The sequence below is a fragment of the Chlamydotis macqueenii genome, chromosome 3, assembly GCF_036417535.1.
Source record: "Chlamydotis macqueenii isolate bChlMac1 chromosome 3, bChlMac1.mat, whole genome shotgun sequence".
NCBI lineage: Eukaryota > Metazoa > Chordata > Aves > Otidiformes > Otididae > Chlamydotis > Chlamydotis macqueenii.
This window is the reverse complement of record NC_141558.1, coordinates 83,004,515-83,026,928: the sequence shown is the minus strand read 5'-3', so window position 1 is coordinate 83,026,928 and position 22,414 is coordinate 83,004,515. Positions and strand designations below refer to the sequence as shown.

General features: G+C 43.4%; 1 long non-coding RNA gene across 1 annotated transcript; it reads left to right on the top strand.

Annotated features, from left to right (window-relative positions):
* The first annotated feature begins 55 nt into the window (after positions 1-55).
* On the top strand, positions 56-2,317 carry LOC147601335 (uncharacterized). The gene is made up of 2 exons (XR_015258135.1): positions 56-444; positions 795-2,317. It is a non-coding gene; the product is annotated as an uncharacterized LOC147601335 (long non-coding RNA).
* Positions 2,318-22,414: the final 20,097 nt, after the last annotated feature.

The window sequence follows — 22,414 nt, the reverse complement described above, 5'->3', positions numbered from 1 at the left end:
CGGCCCCCGCCGGGCGCGGCCCCCCCGCCATCCGCCGCCGCGCTGGGCCCGGCGGGAGCCGCCTTCCACCCCCCCACCCCCCCACCCCGCCCGCCCCGGGCCGCGGCCGCACCGCGCAGGGGAAGCGCCCGCCCGGGCGCGGGGCCGGGCGGAGGCGGGGAGCGGCCCCCAGCGCCCCCCCGCCCTAACGCGGGGTGGGGAGGGGCGGCCCACGCGTGGGCTGGCAGCGGGGCGAGGCGGCGTGCGTGAGCGACTGCCCGGCCCCGGCCGCGGCCCCGCTGCCCGCACAGGCGCGCACAGGAACGCCCGGCCCTTCCCGGGGAGCCGGCACCCTCCGCAAGTTCCTTGGGCGCCCATTCCTCCCCCTGTGCTGACCCCCCCTCGCCCTCTGCGTACAAAGGAAACTTCGGTCGCATCCTCTGGCGTTAGCCTGTGGCCGAGACGGTAAGCGTAAAAATAATCAACGGGACGAAAAGGTTGTTGTTTTTTTTTAATTCTGTTTGGGTCTGAAATTGAGGAGTGGGCGTGTATTTACGAAGACTAACGCGTGTGGTTTAAACCTCGAGTACCCATGTGAAAGGCTGAAGGACCGGAGGGCAAGAGCTAAAGAGAGTAGACACTGCATGAAAAATGAGTGGAATCGTGCTCCCACTCATGTCAATGGCAACAATCCCACCATTCAGTGACACTACGTTTTCACCCTCTTTCCAACTTCCCTGGTTTCAAGCGGTGGGAAATACACCTACAATCAGACATAAACCAACTGCCTTTTCTAGCCTGTATTTTTTTTGCAGATTTATGCTATAAGCCACATGCCATTATGACAAAAGACAGCACACAACAGCGCAAACCACGAGGAGACCTCTGTGTCATATGGTCTGCGTATCTGTTTGATCTGACATGCTGGAGGGAGAAAATAAATGCAAATCCCACGCTGCACAAAGCTCATCTGAATATTCAATAAAACATGTTTTCAAATCAGGACAAAATAGAAAAGTTATTACTTTGCAAGTTTTTCAGCTTGGTCGACTAAACTTTCATGCCTTTGGACCATGGAGAGAGGAAGCAGGACATTCAAGAGTGCTCTGCTGCAATCTCCTCCCAATTCATCGAGAGAGCGTCAGCCCAAACCCATGACAGGCAGAGGCTGCCCCAATGTTACGCCAGGAGGTATTTCCTCAGTTCTTTGGAAAACACCAGCTATAAAAGAAAGGCAAATTTACCGAGAAGTCAGCTGGCAGCCAGCACAGGTCTCCCAGAGAGTAGCTTTGCCTAATGAGCAGGTACGTCCTGCACGAGAAGCCATTTCAGGATGGGGTTTTGGGACTACGTCCAGGAAAACTGCTTTACAGTGATCAGACTCATGCTACCTGAAGTTAGCGGTTCCCAGGTACCTGGGAGGAAGCTGAAAACATGAGGAAGCTGAAAACATGCAGATACTCAGTGGCCCAGGTGACATCCACTTCCTTTTTGCTGTGCTTGCCGATGTATATGTTCAGGAGCGCCCAACATCTGCATCCCTGGGCAACAGCACCCAGACCGCTGCAGCTGATGGGAAGTATACTTCCTCCAGTGTGCTGCTTGCTTAATTGCTAGTGTTGCTTCTCAAATCCTGTAATCATCTTTTTGAACTTGCACAATCTCAGCCAAATGATTCTCACCCATTCTCCCATCTCTCTCAGACAATGGATGGCCATTTAGTCTGCACTAAATATTTAGAGAAAATGAAGAGACAGAACTGGTAAACTGAAACGCTTGCCTTGGCTCTCCTCACCAGCCTCACTGGTCGCACAGCTACAGGGAACAGTTTCGCTGCAGGAGCGGGACCTCCTAAAACCTCATACTAGCCCCACGGCCGATATGGCTCTGTGGAATCACCCATAGAGGCATAGGAGATGTAAGTGCTCAGGCTGTTTCATCCACAAGGTATTTCTTGTACTTGTTTTTCACCCTCTGCAGATGTCATTTTCCAGCAAGCAGCTGCAGCAGTGCAATAAGGAGGGTGCAACAACAAGGAGAATATACTCACTGAGAATTCCTAGAAAAGTATTTCTTCTCTTAAACTTTTCTGAATTTCAGCAGCTCCCTAAGAATGTGTTAGAGCCTCTGCTGGTGTCAACAGGTGTGGCTCTGTGGATGAATTCAACTCAACTCTATCTTGGCACCAGGAATCACATCCTTCTTTCAGATAGATTAACAATTTGTTCTGTGTAATGTACTTCCATTTTTCAGCAGTACAAATAAAAAAATGTGTTAAAATAATTACCTACCTATGACATATTATTTTAAATATCTTTATTAAAGACACTAAATCTAACCATTTTTCCATAACTTCTTTCATAAGGTAGTAAAATAAACCAGTATGAAATGTTAAAAGGAAACTCTTATCACTTTAGTGATATTTAAAATGTATTTTCATTTCTCATTGTTTACTATAAAGTTGTTAGGAAATGAAAAACAGTTCAATCTAATTTTTCACCAAAAAAAATTCTAAGGACAATTTGTGACTAGTTCCAGCTTATGCACTGAACTTTAGCATCACATACGAGCACTGAACAGTCCATTTTTTCATTTTAGGAATTAAAATTTTGCCTTGTAGGACTTCTGTTAAGACCTCTCTACAGATATGAGGCTGAGCACTCCCTGGGAGGAAGAAACACAGCTAGACTCCCTTAGAAATAAGGCCCATTGCAAAAAATTCTGGTCAGTAACATAGGAGAGTGTGTACAGGAGACAGTGTAATAAACGATGGGAAGCCTGCGAGGACACAAGTCTAGCAAAACTCCATAGATGACCATGCACCTAGATGACACGAGGTAAGCATTTCTTGGAAGCGATTTCTGGGGTATACAGACTTCTGCAAGTGAGAAGACGGAGTGGGACCATGAAGTAGAACCTCAAAGTCCTTCATGTGAGTTACCAGCAGCAGGAAAAATAGAAGAGAAAGTGATGGAGCCAGGCTTTAGTAAGAGGCCAAAGACCTGTTTGGTCTATGGAACCAGGGAATAAGTGGTGTTAATTGTCTAAACTCAAAACATTTTGAAAAGATAACTGCCCATCTCAATTATTAACATGTCTCTAAATCCAACTTCAAAATTTACACAATATAGTTATTTGCATCAATTGTGCTGCCACTCTGTGTTGTGAGTACACTCCAGCATTTCTCTGTCCAAATCCTCTTGTTCACCCTGCCAGATAAGCTGTGATGCCTCCTTTTGTCACCAGATTGATGTGCACTGCTGAAGAGTGGCCATACATCTCACTACAGAGGTGGACGTCATGCTGGTGAAATGACTTCATGGAAGTAGTCAATATTTGAGGAAACACCTCTAAAAATGACAAGTCCCAGTCAAAGTTCAAAGCGATCTGTGAAAAATACTCAAATTACTCAAAGTCCCATAGAAGTCTATCAGATTATTCATTTTTTTAGGCATTCCTGTCTGTGAAAGACTGGAGCCATGGTTTATGATTCTCTAGAAAAACTTTTAGACTTAGAAGGAATGTTAAGTCTTTAGGAAAGTCAGTGAAAAGGGCAATGTCATTTGAATGCCCTGTTTGCAGCGTATCGTCTTTCAGACCAATCAATCTCTCATTTTTGAGCAGAGCTGTCCCTAAGCAGCAGAAGGTGGCATCCAAATGGACATAACACAAACCTGGCTTTCAGCCAGAGTGATTTACTGTTGTCATAAATTGTGAGAATGCCATTTTTACAATTTATGAATCCTATAATTACAATTTTGATTCTCTACCCAAGTTTATGTAATGCAGAGAATTTTTATGTATCCCAGCTAATACTGAGAAAACAAATCACATATTTCAAATGTGCCAGAAATGGATAGGCAATTCAGTAGCTGCAGATCTAATTCCTTCTGAATGTCAGTCGCTATCCCAAATATTTTTTTAATCATTCACAAGAGCACTGGTACTAATTTGCTCTTAATTTAAAGGGTCCCGACTGTGTGCTTACTTCCCTCATAATATGTTTCATGAACAGTGATGTCTCCAAGGCATAGAATCATAGAATGGTTAGAGTTGGAAGGGACCTTCAAAGGTCATCTAGTCCAACCCCCCTGCAAGGAGCAGGGACATCCCCAACTAGATCAGGTTGCTCAGAGCCCCATCCAGCCTGGCCTTGAACATTTCCAGGGATGGGGCTTCCACCACCTCTCTGGGCAACCTGTTCCAGTGTTCTATAACTCGCATCGTAAAAAAATTTTTCCTAATATCCAATCTAAATCTACCTCCCTCTATTTTGAAACCATTACCTTATCACAACAGGCCCTACTGAACAGCCTCTCCCCATCTTTCTTGTAGGCCCCCTTGAGGTACTGGAAGACCACTATAACGTCTCCCCAGAGCCTCCTCTTCTCCAGGCTGAACAGCCCCAACTCTCTCAGCCTGTCCTCATAGGAAAGGTGCTCCAGCCCTCTTATCATCTTCGTGGCCCTCCTCTGGACCTTCTCCAACTGGTCCATGTCCTTCTTGTATTGGGGGCTCCAGAACTGGACACAGTACTCCAGGTGGGGTCTCACCAGGGCAGAGTAGAGGGGGAGAATCACCTCCCTCGACCTGCTGGCCACGCTTCTCTTGATGCAGCCCAGGATGCGGTTGGCCTTCTGGGCCGCAAGAGCACATTGCCGGCTCATGTTGAGCTTCTTGTCCACCAGCACTCCCAAGTCCTTCTCCTCAGGGCTGCTCTCAATCCATTCTCTGTCCAGCCTGTATTTGTGCCTGGGATTGCCACAACCCAGGTGCAGGACCTTGCACTTGGCCTGGCTGAACTTCATGAGGCTGGTACGGGTCCACCTCTCCAGCCTGTCAAGGTCCCTCTGGATGGCATCCCTCCCTTCCAGCATGTCAACGGCACCACACAGCTTGGTGTCATTGGCGAACTTGCTGAGGGTGCACTCTATCCCACTGTCCATGTCACCAACAAAGATGTTGAACAGGGTCAGGCCCAACACGGACTCCTGAGGGACGCCACTCGTGACCGGTCTCCACTTGGACATTGAGCCGTTGACCACCACTCTCTGAGTTCGGCCATCCAGCCAACTCCTTATGCACCGAGTGATCTGTCCATCAAACCCATGCCTCTCTAGTTTAGAGAGAAGGATGTCATGCGGGACAGTGTCAAAAGCTTTGCACAAGTCCAGGTAGATGATATCCGTTGCTCATCCCTTGTCCACCGATGCTGTCACCCCGTCATAGAAGGCCACCAAATTGGTCAGGCATGATCTGCCCTTGGTGAAGCCATGTTGGCTGTCACCAACCACCTCTTTGCTCTCCATGTGCCTTAGCATGGTTTCCAGGAGAATCTGCTCCATGACCTTGCCAGGCACAGAGGTGAGGCTGACCGGCCTGTAGTTGCCCGGGTCCTCCTTGTTCCCCTTTTTAAAAATAGGGGTTATGTTATATTATGCAGTATATAAAATCAAAATAAAACAGGATGACACATTTTGGGTCATCTGCTGTAGTCATCTGATTGCTAAAGCACACTGGCTCTTGACTGTACCTGTAGTGGTCCTCTTCTCGGAATGGGGCTGAATGTCGCAAGCAGGGGAACATCACTTGTTCTCTTCAGGGAGCAACCTACTGTGGTCCACTATGTGGAAAGGTCCCACACAGGTTTCTTAAATTGTCTCATCTTATTCTGTTGTGCTATTACAACTTGTGATACTTTATTAACCACCCTAAATAAGTTCCTTCCTTTTTGCATGGGTGTAACCGAGGTGGGAGTCTTTAGTCAACTAAAGGAAAGCAGTGCCACCAGGACGAAAACTAAAGCCCATTGCTGAGAATGAGATACAATTTTTTAAAAATAAATTTGGCACTAGCCACTAGAAAGTGTCACAATCACTACTCTGTGTGCTTTTTCTTAATAACTGGAGTGCAGGAGCTTTAAAGATGGTCAAAGAAAATACATCAAGTGGAACACTTTTCTCTGAAAAGGCAGCTCCTTTGAGGTAAATGCTTTTTGAAGTCATGTAAATTCCATGAAGATGTTTTAAGAAAAGCAGAAAAATGTTCTCTTTTTCTCGGAAGAAAGCATCCAGTTTTTATATTTTTAGAGCAAAACATTTTCATTTCTAAATCACTATGGTTGCAATTTAAGTTAGCATAGTGTTAAAATATAGTGTATCATAAAGGAAAAAGTGAGATCATTAAACATTTCAATATCATCCTTTTCTTCTAGAAGTTTTTTTAAGGGATTTCAAAATTTTCAGGTTGTATTCCTGATTAGGACAAAGACAAATTTCAAAGATGTTCATAAAACTGAGTTTTCATCCTCTGTACAGCTTATGCACTCCCTCGTGCTAAACTATGATAAGAGAGCATGTTCCCTTCTAACTGGTAGTACCTTTTTTTCCCTTGAAATCTCTGTTGTCAGTGTTTTCCATAATGAAGTTCCCAGATTTCAGCATCATCATCCAAGTATAACTACCCAACAAGTGCTGCCCACTTCTGAGCTGTGATTCTCTTAGATACACATTCCAAGAGCACATCCGATTTTGCAGCACTGCTGTATTGCCATGCTATTGCTAATAATTACTCTCCTGTATCACAATAGTCTCATGTCCCTATTTAAGGTGTTTGATTTGAATAGGAACTGCTCAAATATAGAGTGGAAAACACTTCCTCTTCTGCCGAGTTTATGGTGCAATCCCTGAAGAAATTCAACCAGTGCACAACACAAAAAAAAAGGAGAGTGAGTGAGTGAAGTTAGGGTTAAAATTGACAGGATCAAGCTGATACAAATCATGGGTACATGCCCACCTTTACAGGTTTCTCTGTCTTAAAAAATAGTGATGAATTGGGTTGATTTTCTCCATAATATGTTTCTTAAGATACTAGGTTTTTTTCTGTTTGTACCTTGATTTCTCTAGGGTTATTTACGCCATGCTGACGACCCCTGCAATACCTACCAAATTAGTGTTTGCTGCCAAATTCATTAGCATGCTATTTACCAGGCTCTCTTAGGAAATTATGGAATAAATTAAACATAACACTACTTTACTACAGTTGGAAAAGAAGATTCCTTAGGGAGAAAGGAAGAAGAAAAGAGAGGGAAAGCCAAAGCAGGGTGAAGGATGCTGCAGGAAATAGAGGGAGATGGAAGAATGAGAAAATGATGGATAGGAAAGTAGGGGTAGAAGAGACATTTTAAAAAAAGAAAAAAAGAAACAGCCAAACAAAAAAAGGAACAAAAGTGTCTGACTCAGTTAACCTCTGAGAGGCTACTTAATTTCAAATATAAGAAGTCCACAGACCCAGGCCCATGCCTAAAATTAATCTGCATTTTATTCAGACCAACATAAATTGCAGTTTTATACACAAGGATTTAAAGCACCAGAGAGAATAAATCCCTTGGAAACCTGGTGAGATTAGGGCACCTACCTTCCACAGATTTCCTGAAAAATCTGAGATTTCAAGATATAGTGTTAAACTATAAAATAAATGATGCTAGAGCTCTTTTGGTGCTGTTCCCTATTGAGTGAAGGAGACTGAAAAGAATAAATCATTACTCAGCTATTTAGCATTGGGCTAAGTGTCAAAAAGAAGCAATTCTCTTCCTCAGGCCAACTTGGTGACAATTACTTGCAGTTCACCGGACATTTTGTTGGAAGTAAAATCTGTATCATGATGGGGCTTTTTTGTACAGCTAGAGTCACCGCTGTTTCCAGGCACAGAAGGGAGGACTAAGCAAGCAACACTGCCTCTCAGCACTTAACATCCTCTGTGGATGCTACCTAGATGGCTCCATACATCACCATAGTATCAGAATATCCTTTGCTAAGAAGTATACACCTCTGACTCATTCCAGTGCTGAAGACTGTATAATCTGGCATGGCTATTATGTACCACAGGGTACCAAAAAGGAGAACAAAATGAGATCCTGAACCTTGGCTCAATACCAAAGACCAGAAGAATCATCCTCCAGTTCTACTGACCTTTCTGGAAGTTCAGGGCATCACATGATGAACCCATGAGATAACAGGTTTCCTGTTTTGTACTTGGCTGTGCACTAGACTTCCAGGGGGCACCAGGATCACTGCCGTGTGATGTCTCAGTTTGCAGTTCATGCCTGTGATTATCCCAGATGAGGCTCTTGGAAAGCAAAACTAAAGCTTTAGCAATCTCTCATTTTAGCTAAATGAAAACAGTTTTTGAGGAGCCAAAAAGGCCACAAGCTATAACTCTTCAACTCAACTAAATTGTGCCTGAGCCTATTCCATGGCTCTGGGACCAGCAGGCACAATCTGGACATGTCCACAACACTGAAGTCTCGTGCCCTGTTGGGAATGGTGCCTTGTGAAAGCTGACTCCTGCATGGCCTTGGTGAGTTCCCTGGGAGAGTCCTAGTCTTGCTCCACCTAAAACTAGCCCCAGTAATGTTCTACAGATGTCATAGTGCTGACAACTGAGTCTTAGCATTCAGGAATATACTCTGGCTTTGTTTAATTTACTAGGACAGATATCATCATTGCAAGGCCTGTGTGTTCTCAATGTAATTTTTACTGAGCTGTACTAATTCCAATGCAAATTATTTCCCTTTGTTCTTACCAGTATTTATTATTGATTAATTCTGGTAAATCTGGTAGTATTTCCCTCCATGCAAAAAACGACTGACCAACCAACAAATCCTCCAGTGCTAAACATATATACATGAAAAAATACCTTTTTTAGTTCCACTTACTGCAAATGAATCTGTGCCTAAGGCTGACTTCTGGAAGTTACCAGCTTCCTAGTGAAGTGCCTTGTAAAGTCTAGTGTCATGTGGAGGTAAAGAATGGTGATGAATGGGACACTGGGAAATGGGGCAGGATGGCAGAGAACAGGAAAAGTGAATGGGAAGCTGGGGAACCCCACAGTCCCCCCGCTTAGTCCAGCTCTAGGACCTGAACCCACCCTGCGCTAGGAGGGAAAAGATAAAACCTTGTCTGTCCTGTTAAACAACTTCAACACCCCATCCCTGGAAGTGTTCCCGGCCAGGCTGGATGGGGCTTTGAGTGACCTGGTCTAGTGGAAGGTGTCTCTGCTCGTTGCAGGGGGTTTGGAACTAGGTCCCTTCCAACCCAAACCATTCAATGATTTTATGAACTTGTCATGTCATTTGGCACGTGGAGAATGCTGGAGGGGATACAAAAACAGACCTGAGGATGGAAATCCAGGCTTGGGGAATCTAGCATATGCGGGGAGCATGAGGCTGTAAGCTGCTCGTTATGAAGCATCAGTGAGCAAAGAGAAACTCCTTAAGTGCTAATAGCTTCTAAAACTCTAATGGCTTAATAGGGCTGGAAGAGAAGAGGGTGCTGAAAATTTTCTTCAGGCAGGGTTATGTATATCCTGATAGGAAATAGAGCGGAGGGAGACAAGGAGAGACTCATCATTTTCTTAGGTGTTTATTGTAATCAGCGTGGAGCCATAATTTCAGATGAATCTTTCATCACACTGTTGATAACTTCACCTTCCAAATATTTCAATGATTGGTGACCTTCCATGTAACAATGGAGAGAACAGGGCTTCATAGTCACAGGGTTCCCTTCACTTCACTTCAGTAGTGTTGTTGTTGCAATAGTAACTAGAAGCACCTAAAGAACCGCTAAGATCTACAAAAAATATGACCTTATTAAAAACATTACTTTGCTGAAAAGATTTGCTAACATATGGTTAAGATTGCTCACTTGCGTCTATGAAGTCAAGCTCAGCATAATTCAAACCTCTGAGAAACCAGGAAATACAGAGGATAATTAAGCAGTATTAACTCCAGTCTTTATAGCAATGCCTCAATGTATCTGTAATGGAAATAATTCACCTTTTCAGTGAGTTTCTTTCAGGGAACATTGTATGTAACTACTCTAGCACAGGCACACATTCTCTTTGGAAAAGTGGGCTATGTTTACAGTGACACTTCCTTTACATGCATACTCTGACCCAATTTCCTAGGAACAATTCTGTAATAATTAAATTTTCTTTCCCACTACTCACCAGATGACAATATTCAGTCACATATATATTATTAAGCCCACAGAATATTTTCCCTACTTTACTTTGCCCAAGTGCCAGTGGCTAAAACGTCTGTATCTCCCAGTGCTCACATAACGTACATAACTCCATCATTAAAAGAAGCATGCAGCTATCTCGAGGTACATATATATGTTGGTCTTTTGATCCCATCCGCAGAAGTGATGGAGCTATGGCCTCCCATCTTTCCTACTATCACAGATTACCGAGGCTGCTGCCATTTGACACAGCAATACTCAACTCTGCAAACACTGCCAGTTCCCTATTCCTATTGCCAGCTCCCAGGAGGGAAAAATAAAGGTTGCCTGAATATTGACGTAAACTCTGTATTTCCTGGCTTCCGAAAGTCTGAATTTTGCTGAAGCGGATATTTTATAAGGGCTCCAGCTACTGCCAGGAAATCCTAATTCTGCATTAATTAAGGGGTTTTGTCAGTCAGTAAGAAGGAAAGATGCTTTAAAGATCTGAAATTCACTCTTTCCTTGACCCTCAAAATATGGCTTGAGAGAGCATCTTTGCAATGTGTTGATCCATGATTCAGGATGAAAAAGGAAAACTGAAGCTGCTGGAGTCCTGAGGTTTCTGGTAAGGACCAGATGCATGACGAAACGGTAGATTAGAGGGGGTTTTTTGGGTGGGGGGTGTTGGTTTTGAACATTTTCCTGCTGACTGGCTCTTTTATACCAGTGGTGGGGTTTGCCACCGGTTTGCTATTTTCTGTATTGCTTTCATGGGTTTTGGTTTTAATGGCAGTTGGAAAACATGGAGCTAAGGACGGGCAGGTTTCTTTAGCAGGTATATGTAGAGAAACTAGCTTTTTCAAATCTATGTCTAACTGTTTGAAGCCTCAAACACTGCACCAGTTTTCAACAGAGCCCAGCTCCTATCTCTCTGAAAAAAAAAAAAAAAAGAAAAAAAGCATCATTCTCCCAAAATACTCAGCAGATTTCACTGTCACATTTTACACCTGGATTTTCAGAAGTCCCTGAGTGGATTCTTTGTGTGATACATGACCACCTTTTAAAATCAATCCCAACTGTGTATGGATGAAAGGTAATCTGAAGCTGAAGTTTTGACGTAGGACTACAGGTAATCTAACCCTTTAGTCTAAGGTCTGTCAAAATTCAGACATGAATTTGTCACATAATTTTTTGGTTCTACATCACTAAAATAGGATGGAAATGCTGTGGCATGTCAGTAATGTTGACAGGATAATAGGGGTAAAGGATTAGTGGCGTCAGTGGAAACAGGAGATGCACACCTTTCGCCCACCCCATCTGGTGACTTAAACTACATACCACAGCTGTATCTTAAAGGTGTCTGCAGCCTGTTTGACCTTCCATTTCCACCTGCTAGGATGGCTGGAAAAAGCTGCAGTGACAAGGGTAAAGAAAAGGTGTTTTAAAGATCAATGCAAGCATTTAAAATGACATTTTCAAGGAATGACATGAAGAAATGTTCTCCATTGGAAAACTGGTATTATCATGCCAATTTAGGAATGACAAAACACCTCAGCAGTTCACATATTCATGAATGTGCCTGAGTGCACTGCTACCAAATTCACTGCTCCTTCCACCCATTAAACCATCATCAGAAAGTGACACTTGATGCTAGGCAATAACAAGAACTCAAGGAGATAAAACTGATGTAGACTTTACCTTATAGTAATTACACTTTGAAAAAAAATCAGTGGTGGCATGAGTTAGCCCAGTTTCATCACCTTCTGTGATGTCTGAATTTGGCCAAATCCAAACAAAGCAGATCTTGCTTTAGAAATAAATTTTACATGGCCTTTGTGCTGTCAAGCAGTGCAAAAGAGGAACAAAAGGACTTCAGGCACAGACAACTCCAACACTCCCCCTGAGGAAGAAGATTTCTGTGGCAACCAGTTATAAAGTGTGATTGGAACCAGGCAAATATTTTCAGAGAGCTTTTTCTTCCCAAGTCAAAATAGGCTTTTTTTTAATTCACAAAGTAGAATCATAGAATCATAGAACAGTTTGGGTTGGAAGGGACCTTTAAAGGTCATCTAGTCCAACCCCTCTGCAAGGAGCAGGAAACTGGACATCTTCTCACATGTTTCAATTTGTGCCTCCTTCGTCTTCCAGAAATAAGTAATATGATCATTCATTCACTAGAATGACTGCCAAAATGCTGGCAGTAATGGTTGTAAATCTTTTTAATTTCAAGCTTGCTGAGTTGTTCAAGATTTGTCTGTTGGCTTCAGAGAAATCCCAGTTCCCTTACTGGTTACCCTGCTTCAGGTTGTCCAAAAAGCCAGTAGAAAATTCTCCTTAATGTTTTCAGAGAGGGAACTGCACTCTTTGTGTTGTCCTCTAGCTGGAAAAGATAAAGAAGTTACTGCTTCCCGTGTGTGGATCTCTAGTGTCTTACTGACCATGAGAAACCCAAAGAGACAGACAGGAACTTAGGGACATAAGCATTTGCAGAAATAACAGTGCATATGGTAAAGACATTAGAGGAAAGTAATATAGGTCGCCTTCTCCCTAAGATAGTAACAATGCATAAGTATGAATGACCTTACACAGTACTCCAAAATCATGGACAACTTCGACCGAGTTAAAAACCTCACGTCCTTTCCTGGCAGTAGAGCTGGCTGTAGCATAGCTGACTGTGCAAGTCAGTTTTGTGTGTCTGCATGCAATGGTGCTGCATTAACAGAGGACTGCAAAATTCTCTGCATTAATTTACTTCTCTTGTAGCCACGATGAATCAGTCCTGTTTGCTGCGTCATGCATTTCTCAAACAGTAATCTGCAGTAACCAAAACACCTTCAATCTCATTTGCATCACCTACACAAACATGGATTCACCTCCCTAGACAGCTCCTAGGTTAAGGGCCTCATCCACCCATCCTTTCAAAAGAGGATGGGAAAGAGTCAAGTGCAAAAAGCACTAGCAGAACCAGAAGAGGAGTGCTTATGCTATAGTTTTATGCAAGTGTCCTGTCACCTGTCTGACTGACTGCAGGATGCCAGCCTTTGTGCTCTGCTGGGGTATGCCTAGCAACATTTTAATGGGAAGTGGCCTGGTTTTTAAAAAGCCGTCACTAGAACAGAAAATTTTGTTAAAAAAAAAAAAGGAACTGTGTTACAGAATATCCATGCAAATGGAACAAAACATTTCCAAATGCAACTCAGTCTATATGTGTGTGTTTTTTCCCATACATGTATAGCAAGCTCTTTTTTGCAGGAATTGTATTATTTTTATTAAGAACCTAGAGAGGTTTATTTTTCCTCAAAATCCACACTCTGGAGTCATAATTTCCTAAGTCCTGATTTACTTTGGTTTCGTTAACATTTTTGCCCTCCTGATTGTGAAGAAAAGGTGGAAAAGTGAAAGGTAAAGTTTCAAACACTAGAGGAATTTTCAGCAGGTCTGGGGTTGGAAGTCTGGAATCTGACTTCCCATTTCTGACTGTTGGTGTTAGCAGCAGTATTAGCCTCAAGACTAGAAGGCTTAAAAAATTGGCTTAAAGCTCATATAAAGGTTTGAGCAGAATATTTTCTTTTATTCTTCCTTCTCCACCCCTAGACTAATACCAAGTTACATACATTGCTTCAGATTTCCAACATTTCCCAATCTGGATTAATTTACATTTGGAGAGAGGGTGTGAATTAAACTGTTATAAAACGCTTAGATGCAGTGCCAACTTGTTACTATGCTCTTTCAAGCATCAAATGCTTTTTCTATTAAGGAACCTCTCAGAGAATTTCTTGCATCTGGAAATTTCTCTCATGGCACAGCTTATTTATCAAATGCAAAAGAAGACATACACAAATGAAGGCATTCATTGTAATACAACTCCTGGAGGCCTTGCTGCAGTTGGAGGCTCTATCGTATTATGGCCTATAGTAAGATATTGCCTTCTTCAAGGAGATTTCAGTCTGAGAAAAAGCCAGCTGCCGCAGGGAGGCAGAATGCAAGAGAAGCCTCAGAAGCAACAAGGGGAAAAGCAGAGGACAGAAGAGCGGATGCCAAACTGTTACAGCTGACGCAATAAGCCTGCAGCCTGAATTGCACTTAACAGTCCAAAGTGAGAAGAAGGTGGGCCTGACACCACTTCTTAATTCATTAAATACTGCAGGGATGACTTCAGCTTCCATGCTACCCCTAGTAGACGGTGATACCTATGAATGAATATTAAGCCTTTCTTTGTTTTCTGCTGTTCTTTTTTCTTGAATTTTCTCGTCTATCAAGTGCCTACAGATATACAATTCCATTTTCTGCCAAGGACTGTGATGTAATTCCTGTCCTCTGTTGGTTACAAACATCACATTCATACCACACATTCTAATTAAAACACTAAAGCATTGGATGACGGTGATTCAAATTTGGCTATGTAAAGGATAGTCTCATCCTTGCTGTTATTGACACTTGTATCAGAGCTCTGTTAGTCACTAAGGATTTTGCGAGGCCTGTTCAACTTCTCCCTTGCCAGCATTCACAGAAATCTCTCCCTTATATATTATCTTAATCAGCTAGCCTCTGCTAATTTTTGTAGGCTCTGTAAAAATTATTCAGGGATCACAAATTTCCCAGTGATTGCAATTTCCATCCTGAAGCATTATTGGCCAACACATCCTGCGGACACTTTAGTGTATTAATCTACTTGTGATCTTTAGCCTGCCCCAACCTTCAGCTCACTGCCACCTGGGTAAGCATCCTCCTTCAAGCTAGAGAATATGGGAAGGAGCTCAGAGCTCGGTAACTTTAGCTTCTCTCCAGTGAGCCCAGAGAAGCAGAAGGGATTCAGAGCTTTGAGGGGAATTGTTGGTGATCTTTTTTTTTTTTTTTCCCTTTGGTCATCCTTTGTAATCAATAGTTGTAAAAGCTTTCCAGGTCCTGCATTCCCCCTTTACTGGATTTCTTCTGCCCTTTAGGGGTACGTGATTGGTATTGTGGGGTAGCTACAGAGTACAGCTCATCTCCCACATCACCAGTACCGGCGTCAGAGACAGACCAAATGCTGCCAGCAAAGATCCTAGTCCTTCTTCCCACCAGTTCAATAGCTTGCTTACTTTTCTCTCTCTCTGGTGAATGCAGGGAGAGTCATGTATATGCATCAGCTTATAACTCATCAAATGTGACTAATAGTTTTATGGTGCTTAATATATGAGATAAATGTGAACTGATGTGAACTGAAATGTAAGGAAATTACCAGGCAGCAGGTTTTAAACAAACAGAAAAGTGTTGCTTTAACACAGTGCTTAATACTGTTGTGGGGCTTGCAGCCATCAGTTGTGGCAGCAAAAATGGATAAATGGGCCTTTAAAAAGATTGGAAAGATTTGTGGAGGATTATTCCATCCTTGGCTATTAAATATGATGACCCAAATGCAATCTCTGACTCAGGAAGCTGTTCGACTTTTCCAAAAGGTGACACAATGTTCTAGAAGATGAAACACTCTTTAGACAGAAACATTCCCTGAGCATCAACCTAGCCCCTGTTGATGATGAGGTGTTGAGCTAGATGAACTTTAGTATGGCATGAATGTTCTTATATTTTTCCTAAAAGGACTTGTACAGTTCTCATGAATTTACTACTTGCAACCAATAGGATATTGCTGGACCCTATGCAACAAAACATATATATGGTTCTAATAACTGAGGGTTTACCTAGTATGCAGTAGTACCTATTCTCCTCTGCCATGGCCCACCAATTAAAAATGAAAAGTCATAAACAATGAGAATCTGTCTACACTGTGCTTGCAATGCTTCTGACTCTGCAATACAGAAGGCAGGCTACATGCTGCTGCACCTCCTGACATATAACCCGCAACAGATCTGGCTATTCTTGTAGTCATAAAACAGTCACTGGAAAAAAAAAACACCTACTTTATCCAGTGATTGCATATTCCATGCAGCCACACTGCAGCTGAGGTGAGAATCATGCAGTCAGACAGTTCAGAAAAATAGTCTCAAACCCCAGCTCCTCTGGGCAGAAGACTGCGTTCACTCCTGCTCAGGCAAGCAGGCTCAGAGCTCTCCTGAAACACAGAGGTTAAATTTGCCGCTCCAGCAGTGCCACCCAAGAGACTGCCCTGAAGCTTTTTGAGGGAAAGGATTTAATTAGAACGGGGTTTTTTTGTGGTACACTGCAATATTCAGTACAGCAGACAAGCTCCAAAATGTATGCTGTGTAATTCATGGTACGGGTTTGCCTAGACAACTTTTAAGATGGTCCCTAAGTACAGAAAGGGCAAAGGCACCAGAAGTGGAGGAGAGGCTTTGCAGATTTGAATGTCATAAATGCACAGTTATGGCTTAGTAATTGTATCACAGCTGACAGATGCTGCAGCAGTCACGTGACTAAAACATGACCTCATATTTCGGCTTTCTCCCCTCCTCCCCCAGTGATGAGGGCAGCGCTGGCACTTGAATAAGCAGAAGGCATTTACAGAAGGCTAGTTCGTAAGTTACTTAAAGGAGAAGCCTAAATTTGGACACAGATATACTTTGTACAGGCTATTAAGCAGCTGCTCAACAGTGGCAGTGAAGCAAAACTCTTCTTTTTTTCCACTTGGTAAGCGCACCGCAGTTACTATTTGGGTAAAAATACTGAATCCCAAGTCACATGGGCTTAGATCATCCCTTCCCAAGGAAAATCTGCAGGGGAGGCAGTAGAGGAAAGAAATGCCTTCACGATCCATTCACAGGATCACTCTGCAGACAGTGGGGCTGCTGCAAGCTCGGATGTCCTCCAGGGATCTGCGGGAGGATGCTGCAGCAATGAGATCGTCTCTGCTCTGCCACTGCCCCAGAAGCCACTCCGGATGCTCTGGCAGGGCAATTTTGCAGAGGGATGGAACAGCTTGGAATAGTATTTAATTTTCTGGAGATTTTCCAGGGGTACAGAGTGTCTTTTTAAGCCTATCCACTCCTTTTTGCATAGATTTTGGATCATGCAAATCCCAGGAGGGTTCTGGGAGGAAGACATAGGATGATGCTCTCTTGATAGTCAAACACCACTTCAGCATGAAGGGGAACCCCACCTTGGACATTTCCAAAGATCCAATTGGCCTCATAGGGATAATTTTCTGTGACAGCACTGTTACACAGGGACCAAAGCTGACGCTGGCTGAGAGTTAAAGGTCCTGATTTAAAATCCCAGCTTTGGCACTGACCCCCATGGCAAGTTACGCCATGCATGAAGTGAAAATAGCAACAACTTGCTCTGTTATCCCAATGGAAAGTGTTCTAAAAGTGCAGTGATTTTTGTATTTTTTAGAGTTTTCTTACTAATCCATCTTCAAGTAGATTACAGACCTGAAACTTTTCAATTCAGCACCAGTGTTGTTCAAAAGATAAAAATTAAGAATTTTCTGTACAACTACTCAGCTCTCTTTTGCCTGATGTTGCTTATCTTCTCTTTGGATTGAAACATAGCACAGTTACTCTAATCTACCAATTGCAGAGGTAGTGCTTTGGAGTGGTAAGATCCCAGTTAGCCTCATTAATGTTGACAGCATATCAGAACAGGATGGGATTTCTCTGCTTTTAATGCACACGGTTTCAGTCACGTTTGGGTTGCAGCTCCAGGAAAGGAAAGCCTTTGCTTGAAAAGCTCCGACTAGATACAGCAACCATTATTTTGATTATCCCAGCTGAAGCATGAGCATTCCCAAAAGAGCCAGCAGCTCAGTGGCCTGCTGCTTGTGCCCTGCCTTGTTGCTGACCTGTTATATCATTTTGCTGAAGACCTTCATATGATTTCGTTTCTTAAATGGAAGAAAATGAAAACTGAAAATTTGAGCTCTATATGTATGTTAGGAATTACTGCTTGACCATAAGCAAGGGTCTTCTATTCCTTTGGTGCGTGCTTGGGTGACTGAGCCTGCATCCGCAGCAAGCGCACTGCCTCTCCTCCATGGCACTTGAGACCACCTCCAGACCTGCAGGAGATCACTGGAGTATTTTGGTTTTGTTTCCTTGGTCCTTTTCCCTTTCCTAAGCTTCTATGGCAGAAAACCAGCTCATTTCTTGCTATTTTCTGTGTCAGGTATGCGACTGACAGGTGCTACTGGAGAGGCACCAGGCGCGAGGGTGGACTGGATGCCATGTTTGGCCTCAAGTTCTTCCTAGGGATCTGAAAAACAGCTGCAGTCACTAAACGTGTGCACCCCTGTGCACCCAGGGAGTGCTTTCAGTCAGGAGACTTTCAGGCACCTCTTTCCAAGGCAGAGAGGAAGCCTGCCCCTACAAAAATGAGCGTCCTCGTCAATCTCGCAGGGGTTAGCCCAGCTCCCACTGCGGGCGATGCGCCCCTGGTGTGGGCGGCCATCTTCGGACCCGGCTGCGCGGCACGGCGCCATCTTGTGGCCCCTGAGGGCTGGCGCCAGGAGAAAGACGAGAGGGAGGCGGTGGCGCTAGCCCCTGCGTTGCCTCCATTCTCGTTATGGAGGGATATAAAAGCATTGCAAAGTGGTGTAGGGCTGCCTGCTTCTTGCTGCAGCAAGCGAGGGCCCAACTGCCTCAGCAGGTGCTCTGTGATGCCTCCCTATGCTGGGTGTGCACCCAGGGTGCAGGGCTGCTGCAGAGCAGAGCAGAGAGCTGCCTGTCCCAGTGTGGGGATTTTTGGGTGTCTTGATGAGCCCCAGCTCCTTCCCAGGGTATCAGAAGGCACCTTTGCAGTGGAAACCACATCAGTAGCAAGGGACTGCTTCTCACACTACACCACACCAGTTGTTAAACAGGTAAAATACTGTGGTGATAAATACACGTTATTCCTGTTCAATGGGAGCCTACACCTAACTCCTTTGAAGTGCGCATGGCTGAAAATGCAGCTCCCAGTATTTCATCAAGATTTTAAATCCACAGGCACACTTTTTCATCTGGAGTCTAGCCTGTGATAATGTGCTTTCTGGTAAAGCACTGAATCACAAGTGAGTATTTGGGAAAATAATCTCTTAACCAGTGCCATCATTCCTCAAATGGTGGTGGTGGTTGGTGATGTGACCCTGAGGCTGGTGGAGAATGATCTTACCCCCTGTTTTGAATGGGCCTCTTCCTCTGTTGGGCTACACTGGCAGACAGCAGGCATAGAGCATCTCAGGTGACACTGGAGAGAAAGCTCCCAGACCTTCTTACAGCTTATGTAGCCTTTGGAGCTGGATTTGAACTGAATGAGATTGGCCTGGAGTAGTGTAGATAGCAAAGTGGCATCAGTCACGGTTTCAGATACTGACCTGTTTGTCACAGCTTCAGCCTGTAAGGGAGTCTCGCTTTATCTGCCTTCTTGCTAAAGCTTTCTAAAAAGTATTAGGCTTTTTTTTTTTTCAGTCTGTTGTCCTACATCACTGAAGGAAAAGTTTTCACAGTCAGTCTATATTCACAATCTTACGAACATTGGTCAACACCTAGGTTTCTACAGTTTTATGCCATACATCTAGGTGCCTATAAATGTTTGAAAATCTAGCTCTTAGTGTTTAGCTATTTTTTTCCTTAATTTTCTTAGTACTGGTAAATTAAGTACTTATCAAATTATTGTTGTTATTTAGTATAATGCTGTTAGGGTGAAAGCGTGAAGCAATCTAACACATATGCTGTTGTGTTCACTTGATACAACCATTTAAAAGTAGTTAAAATCACTTTTATGAGGTAAAGCAGTACAAGGTCTCTGTGTGAGCCCCACCTGAGCCATGAACATTCAGGAGTGAAGAAGGTTATTTTTACAAGTTTCCAGTAAGCCTACGTGGCTTGAGTGTAGACCGTCCATGGTTTTATAACACTTACACAACAGGCACCACCCCCCCAGCCAGTCTAGGTGAGAAACTTTATTGGTGAAGGGCCTCAGGATATGCCCCCTTAGGAATGTTATGTGTCACTATAACTGAAATTTTATTCTAGGAGTAGATTACATGACATTAGCATCAACAATTTGTCTGGGGCTTTACAATTTTCTCTTTTGACTTGAACCAGGAATTAAATTAAGCTTCTAAATTCTGCTTTTCTGCTCACATTCTGCCTAATCAAAGCAGGAGATCCTTCTGAACATTTCAATGCCCAAGTTGCTGGTAGGAGTCCCTGATAGATATCTCTTTTAAATTTAGCACAGCTCAAAATAGTAACTGTTACATAACATATACACAGCAAATGTGGGACTTGCTATAATTTCAGGGAGAGACTGCAGATTTCCTGCCATGCAGAATAACTAAGCAGACAGCATTAGAGTCATCCCTCATATAAAAATATTGAGCAAATAAGCTAATTCTTACGAAGTAAGGGATAATGTTTCTCTTAGGTATCACAATATAGTTGACAACCAAATGGACTTTGGCAGATCCTAGCCCCTCTCCTGTGTCTGTGAGTGGCATTGTGGCCTCTGTTTACCTCAAAACATACAGATGTGCTGGATTCCCTGTTCCTGAGCATAGAGACAGCAAGGCAAGAATTTGCACACCATTGTGGACAGACCGTTGGGGCTATTCAGGAAGGGGAGTTCTTATATAAATACTATCTCTGCTTATTCACAGCTGTCTGTGGAGCATATACTCCTCCTTGCAGCCTATGCCACAGATGTGAGATCTTGTAGGAGTAAAGAACAGCAATTAGACCTTTCTGGCATAGTATGTTTAGCAGAGGATCTGGCAGAAGGAATGAAAGGAACCTTCAATCTATTCTCACCCCCTCCTGCCTTCTGTTTTCCATAGCTTGACACTTCCCATAACAGTGAATGGCAGAGCAATTGCAGAGCCTGCACGTTATATGCCTATGTCACAGCTGGAGCTCGATCCCTGCCATGTTTCAGGGGTGAATCCTTGAATATACTGCATCCTCTGGGTGCTCTCTCTCTTTCAGGCTAACACCCTTTGGGGGCTGTAGCTTACTGAGCTGAGTAGGAGTCTGCTGTTCTGGTAGGCAGGACAGCAGTGCAGCTCAGCCTCCCAGTGCTGTTATACTGGAGGAAGCAGCAAGGACCTTCACTGTGCTTAGTCAGATGGTAGTAGTCATGTGGACTCTTGGACAGGATTTCATTTCACTGGGATCCACAGATACAGTGTCCTAGAACTGCTGGCACCTTGCATACAGAGTAGAGGCTGGGAAGTATTTGGCCCTGTGTCATTTGTTGAGATTATTTACACAGAGGCATTCGCTTAGCTAAGAAACCTGGATGGAAACAGAAACATGTCAAATAAGCAATTAGACCCATACTCAGGGGCTTATGGAGATCAATCATACTGACCTATAGTCCCTGCCATTTCCTGGATTGCTTTGAAAATAAGAAACCTACCAGGAAAAATATTAAGGCATTATTAGATTAACCTTGATTTTGCAGTCATCTTGGGAACTTCTGATCTGGTAAGCAGTATCCCCTCTGAGTGGTAAGGTACCCTTTTCTTGTATATGTTAGTGATGATACTGACAAGGCAGTGGGGTTTCAAAACAAGTTCATTACACAGAGGAAATGTATCAGTTTCATTAGAGAGATGATGTTGTACCAGTTTAACTGTGTGTCCCTTTGAACTTTGCTTATCCTTGTGAAGTTTCTCCCAAACTAGTACAGAACATGCACAAACACACATAGCTGCACTGGTTGAACTAAAGCAGTGTGATACCATATTTTTAGCTAAATCATTAAAACTGCTCAATTTAGGTGTGGCATTTATTTGTCCCTCAGACCCATAGCAATGCACTGATCCTGCTTTCTTGTCTCTGTTAGAAACTAGTCTGTGACTGTTTTCTGTGCTGCAATACAAAAGGCTGGGGATTGAACATGCATGGTGTCTTCCTTCCTGCTTGCTTCTCTACAGACCCTGGGTTTTCTGGACCCACAGAAGCCGAGGGCAGTGGTTATTGGAAAGGTAGCTTGAATGCCAGGCATTACCATTCATAGCCATGAATGTACTCTTTCTGCTCCCACAGAGTCCCAGGAGTCAGAGCCATCCAGAGCTCCTAGATTCTGTGCCTTTATTCAAGTGTCATGATTGCTGGTCAAAAATTAAATTTCCCTTAAAGGGTAAAAAAAATAATAAGAGGAGCTGCTCCCACAGAGTCCCAGGAGTCAGAGCCATCCAGAGCTCCTAGATTCTGTGCCTTTATTCAAGTGTCATGATTGCTGGTCAAAAATTAAATTTCCCTTAAAGGGTAAAAAAAATAATAAGAGGAGCTTGCCTTTCTGTAGGCAATAGACTGGCAATAAACCCCACTGTAAGGCGGGAAGAAAGACTCCAAAAAATTAGAAGTGAGAGATCTAGCCTATTATTGGTATCTAGCAAAGTCTTGCTAGAGTTCATGCTGTAGCTGCATGTTTGGAACAGTGAAGGATAGTTTGGAATTGTGTGTACTGAATTCCATGTTGTTCATAATCTCTATGTCAAGAGAGGATGCCTTCCTAGAAGTTTGACTGCTTTTCAAAGGAGAACTATGACC